Source organism: Zingiber officinale, chromosome 6B (genome assembly GCF_018446385.1).
Source record: "Zingiber officinale cultivar Zhangliang chromosome 6B, Zo_v1.1, whole genome shotgun sequence".
Lineage (NCBI taxonomy): Eukaryota > Viridiplantae > Streptophyta > Magnoliopsida > Zingiberales > Zingiberaceae > Zingiber > Zingiber officinale.
Genome location: NC_055996.1, coordinates 27,314,575 through 27,321,075, shown reverse-complemented (window position 1 = coordinate 27,321,075; position 6,501 = coordinate 27,314,575). Strand labels below are relative to the sequence as shown.

At 41.7% G+C, this 6,501-nt stretch overlaps 1 long non-coding RNA gene across 1 annotated transcript; it reads right to left on the bottom strand.

The window, feature by feature from the left end:
- Nucleotides 1-2,493: 2,493 nt before the first annotated feature.
- On the bottom strand, nt 2,494-3,051 carry LOC121990033. The gene is made up of 3 exons (XR_006114414.1): nt 2,796-3,051; nt 2,608-2,711; nt 2,494-2,521 (listed from the first exon to the last, which is right to left on the bottom strand). It is a non-coding gene; the product is annotated as an uncharacterized LOC121990033 (long non-coding RNA).
- Between the last annotated feature and the right edge of the window lie 3,450 nt (nt 3,052-6,501).

Below are 6,501 nucleotides of genomic sequence, written 5' to 3'. Positions count from 1 at the left end.
TATACATGCGGTGGTGAGTATAGGTAACTCAGCGGGTAATAGAAAAGACAGTGCACGGCCTACAAATAAAACATGGAGATCAAAAGTATACAGTCTCAGTAGGGAATAAAGAACATGATCATACTATCATAATCAATGCACCTAAATATATCTGATATAATAACCTGACATATAAACTGTACAAACCACAACTAACACAATGACAGATACATACCCAATCTGGAATCGACGCAAGGTACAAAGATCATTACACTCACTGGATCTGCAACAGACATACCCGTGACACCTGTGCAATATAGATACGATTGCATATACATGTAAAATAAATGACATGTATGCAGAATGACAACCATATGCAACAACCATATCTCAAACAAGTGCAACATATCACAATCACATGCAACTAGTATCTACTAGGCATGTATGCAAGTATATATCCAACGATGCACCGTGCATCAAATGCAAATGTGCATGCATGCTCCATGGTCACCCTCGCCACCTCTCTAGACACCACGACCCATGTATGGCCGAGAGGCTTTGATCCATGACAAACCGTACTAGCCTCCAGTACATGCACCGCTATAGGCGGCCGAAGCGGACGGTCAGCTAAGTAGTTATATAACTACATAGCTAAGGGTCCCTGACCACTCATAACTCAAACCCTCTGACTACTGTACCCTCAAGACCCACTACTCCAGAGTGGTCGAGGCTGACAGAACAACGAGCGGCTGAATGAGCGCGACAGGACATAACTCCACTCCCAGCTACCACTCTCCATTAGTGGTAGAGTGGACAGCTATAAAAACTGACAACCCTCTCAACTACAAAGGAGACGATAGTCGTTAGTATGCAATGAATGATGAACATGATATATATATATAATCATGATACAGACACCGTCATCATCCATGCAAACTCTAACTCTATATAAGCACTCCACAACATGAATATAATCATCATGATAAATCTACACATCCCACCGAACACATGTACACAACTACACACGTATAATCAACCAAAAATCTCCAATAATCCCCCTGGACACATATGCACAGATCGTAAATACAATCAACATGTATCCTCCAATAATAAACACATCAGACACGTGTATAAATCACAAACATACAATCAACATAACTCCTCCAAAAGTACATAACCAAACACGTGTGTACATACAACATGCAAATGTACGGTCAACATGATGTCTCCTAAAACACATACCAAGCTACGTACAGTCCACATTATATGCAAAATCAGCATGGTAAATCCAACCACTCGACAATCCCTACAATACATACTCTACACGCATAATCACAGCAGAGTAGAAATCAAGAGTAGAGACTGTATATGATATAATTAGGACATCTCAAAGATCAAGCATAAGTATCAAGCAGGAAGGCAACCAACAAATACGATATAAGGAAAAGCAGCCTGATCCATCACATAAAACCATGCACTAAGCTCAATAAAAATCTACATAGAGCCAAGGAAGAAATACCCGCCTTGATATATCTCGTATCAACAGAACCACCCACATTGTGATGAACATGCCATATCAAAGTCCTGCATAAATCAATACATATATTTCATTTAGCTAAATTCATATGATTAAATAGCTAAATAAAATCCCTAACTCAATTGGATAACTCCACTCAAATCTAATCTCTGATTAATTCTCCAAATAATCCTCAATCCAACTCCTTCTAGATCCAAACATAATCCACAATCTATTAGCCAATCCAAAACTCACTAATCAACACATCTTGAATCCAACTCATAATCAATCCAATAATCTTAAGAATGATCACATAACAATCTATATCAAACAAATCACCATATCCATAAATTTTAACCCAATACAAACCCTAATCACTCCAACACATACCAATAACGATCATGTATCCATTTACATAAATCATTCGCCAAATAACCCTCACAAATCCAACTCATTCATAACTCTCACCATAAATCCTTCAACCACTCCAAACATAATTTACAAGTCATCAATCAATCCAATGCACCTTAAATCAACTCTACAATCCATCTACACTAATCCAATCAAATGTAGAAATGAAATTAATCTTCAAAACTCATCCATCCACAACCAACCAAACAACTATAGATTACAACATCTCCAACATAATCCGATACAAATCTTTAACCACTAACCATCATAGAAATACAACCAAAACTCTACACATAGCTTATCTTGAACCAAAACCCCCAATCCAGATTTAAAAATCTTAACCAATAAAGGAGTAAAGATCGGATATCTATACCTCATCCAAGATCTGTTGGAGTCGCTCCTTGTCCACCAGAAAATCAATTGAGCAGTAGAAGCAAGATCAAGCTCACATCCAAAACAAAGGTAAGTGACCGATGAGTATGTGACAGTGAAGCCGCTGTTAGAGCTCATCACTGGAGCTGATGGCTGGGCCTAAGTGATACTACTGCCCCATTACGTCCAGTACTCCAAACAAGAGTTGGCTGACCAGAATTCAACAGGACTGTAGTGCGGCAACTGAGATTTGCAACCCAACATGGTGATCGTATAACATCAGCAACCCACAGTCGAACAAAAGAAAGGGAAAAGATAAAGAAACTCACCTTCCCCTTTGTGAAATAAGAAACTTTTCTAGTGACTGTGATTTAGGGAATTCTGGTCGGGAACTTCTCATCGAAGCAGAGGGGAAAAGATTTGACGCCTCCTCCTAGACCAGATCAGAGAGAACACCTTAAACAAATTCAATTCCTCAAGATCCTTAAATCTACAACTTTTTCCAGCGACACCTTACCTCAACAGAACATCACCTGTTCATCCGAGACCCTATCAGCCGCAAGAAGTGTAGAAGGCTGTGATTGGCTCAAGAGAAGCAACAGATTGAATAGGATGAATGAGGAGATTAACTGGCTGGGGACGACGCGAATCAGAGCCCTCGCTGTGCCCTAGCCCCACTGAGTTGTTGTCGCGTGCACCAGCACAGCCGAAGAGATGGTCGCTCTGTCAAAGAAGGTTGGAGTCGTCGAGATCCGGCAACGCTTACCCTCCGGTGACACAATAGAGATGAGATCACCTGTGGAAGAAGCTTCTCCGCCGGTGTCGGGTGTCCACGCGCGAGGGAGAATAGAACCAGAGAAGAAAGATCGGGAGAGATCCAGAAATCGAAGGAGAAGGGGAGGTAGTGGCTTGCTCTCCCGCGACCTACGACTGAACCGAGAAGACCTCAACGTCGACGAGATCAGAGGAGAGAAGCTCACGAGGGTGTCGACGAAATTTGGGGGAAAAAGGAGGAAATATCGGGAGAAAAGAAAAGGAAAAAGAGAGAAATAATTAAATACTTAGGGTTAGTTTAATTAAACACGAAGTTTGCTCCTCAATTAACTCCCACTTATTTGGGTATTTCAGACAGACTTCCTCTGTACCCCGAATCCATCCCCTCAAAATGGGTCATACGGGACTCGTTTAATTCTAGAAAAATTTCTAAAAATTTCTGAAAAATCCAATAAGATTTTTCGTCCAATAATATGTATTATTTTAAATTTATGATATCTCACATTCTCCCCTACTAATAAAAATTTGGTCCCCAAATTTTCTGGTCAATTTAGGGATCCTCCTCCAAGTGTAACATCCAAGCAACATACTCATATACCACTCTATCCAAGTATGGTGAACAAATCTCCAAACATGACAATCCTCCTCCAAGTGACTAGTGACCACTCTGTGAGCTATGAACTCACCCTACTCCCGCTACTCCCACTCTGCAATCTACCCTACTATGGATAAATCAAACACCTCTAAAATCCAAAATCCACTATCAATAAATCCTCCAACACCTATATAGATCGCTCAAACTATCCATCAGTCTGAGATGAAAATCTATATTAAAGTGAAACTCCTAATTCAAAGTCTGCTGTAACCATAATCAAAATCATGACATGAAATCACTGATCTCCATCCAATACAACCCTCAGAGATATACCATAAGGTCCGATAATTTCTCCACAGTATGATCCTAATACTCAATCCAAAAGAATCCGTCCCACCAATCAATGGCTAGGGAGCAAAGTTGTCACCCGACAATGATTACCCAAACCAAAATATCCTCTCTATGTCTTGGATAATCCCACAACAAAATCCGTCATAATATGCTCCCAACTCCACTCTAGTACCTGAGTCAACAGAAACAATCCTGCTAGTCTCTGATAGTCAGCCTCCACGTGTTGACACACTAGACATCAAATTACAAAATCCGCGATGTCTTCCTTCATAATAATCCACAAATAAGAACGCTCCAAATCTCTATACATCGAGTGCCACCTGGGTGTATCGCAAATCCAGATCAATGTATTTCTTGTAGTAACTCCTCCCGGATAAGAAGTAACTCGGAAACACGCATAATCTCCCACGGAAATAAAGAATCCAATTCTCATTACACGAGAATTCTAACTACTGGCACGAGACTACTCCGCTCCTGCTATATCAGAACTGCACTAAACCCCCGGTATGATACCTCTGTGTAGAGTGCAAATCCGTCTACACTAGAAAGTACTACTAAGATAGGTGCAGCTATCTAAACTTATCTCACAAACATCTATCCAGGAAAATTCTATACCCTTCCTAGACAGTCCAGTCAACGACATAATAATGCTAGAGTAACCCTCAATCAATCTCCGGTAATATCCAGCCAGACCAAAGAAACAGCGAGTCTCCGATACAGACTATGACTACTCCCAACTGATAACAGCCTCTATCTCCTGTGGATCCACTAATATCCCTCTACTAAAGGCGTGCCCCAAAAATCTCGTAGAAGACAATCAAAATACGCACTACTGAACTTCGCATATAGATGTTTCCGTCAAAACATCTCTAAAATTATGCAAAGACAGTGTACGTGATCCACCTCGGATCGAAAATAGATCGCAAAATCATCAATAAAAATAATGAAAATTAATCCAAATACCCTAGACATACCAAGTACATCGAGTCCATATAAACATCTAAGGTACTATAAGCCTAAATGGTAAAACCAAGAACTCATAATATCCGTACAACAAGTACACTCAACCGTAAGATCTCTAACAGCAAACCTATGATCGAATCACCAATCACAAATTGCCAAATCCATATATACCACAGACATATCACTCCTCATGTCACTATCAACACCAAACACCAAATAATAGATCATCAAATCAAATATCCACTAATAGATCCTCAAAAGACAACCTATCCCCACACCTGATCTCCCAATATCCATCAATCTCCAATCATCCTCAACATCAATCAGTCATACCAGATAGTCTCATAAACAAAGATAGAGTCAAAGGAAAGTATCCAACCTTCAACCCCCACTACCAACAAACTAAACGTATCCAAAAAGGTCTGGCAAATCTCATCATCTCATCCTTTCCGATAATCAAATATCCACAGTAAAAGAATGTCAATCCAAAGTCATAGGGTCACACAACCCGCTGACTAAGTGTCTACCTAACAAAGAGATATTGTTGGACCCCGTGGTAGTTTTGATGTGATCAACCAAGTTGGTTAGGTCCTGCTGTGTTTGATCCCTGTGTCTGAGTGTGCAGGAGCTTAGGAGCACAGGAAGTCGAGCGGAAGACGCAGCTAGCGAGAAGGACGGCACGGGAACGGAGCCGACGGGCTCGGTGCGTCCGAAGGACGAGAGAGCTGCGGAAGAGTACTCCGGTGGGCGTGAAGAGCGTGCGCGGCGTTCGAGGGACGTTAAGCCGGGACGGAAGGCTGCTCGAGGAGAAGGCCGGGAATTGGGTTCGGGTGAGCCCTATTCCGGTTGGCCGCAATCACCCAAAAGAATGGAGCTTCGGAAGCCAAAGCGAAGAAGAAAAGGAGTCAAAAGAAGTTGGAAATTACTGTAGCAGAAAGTTACTGTAGCAGAACTTACTGTAGCTTGAAGGCGCCTTAAACAAGCTTGAAGGCGCCCTTGAAGGCGCCTTCAAGCCTGATCAAGGCGCCTTGAGCAGGCCAGTTTGACCATTTACGCTGCGGATAAAGTTTTATCCGCAATCGAGTTGGAGGCGCCTTGAACCCTGTTGGAGGCGCCTTGGACTCTCGGGATAAGATTTCCAGGGCCTATATAAAGGCCCCTGGAGCTAGGAATTCAACAACAACTCAAGCATTCAATCTGTAGTGTTTCCTAGCAATAGTTCTGAGCTTTTGAAAGTGTAAAAGACTTCTCCGCCTTCAGCAAAGGAGAGTTTCTTTTAGTGCGCTTCTACTGCCCTGGATTAACAACCTCCTTGGTTGTAACCAGGTTAATTCTTCTGTGTCTTTCTTTTACTGTTTTATTATTTTGTTAACTATTGTACTAACTGAGTTGAAAGTACGAAGAGGGTATAGTTACTTTTTGTTTTCAGCAATTCACCCCCCTCTTGCCGGCCTCCGCTGCACCAACAAGTGGTATCAGAGCCTGATCGCCTCAGAAGGACTAACCGCCAACTGAAGCACTACGATCAAGACAATGGCCG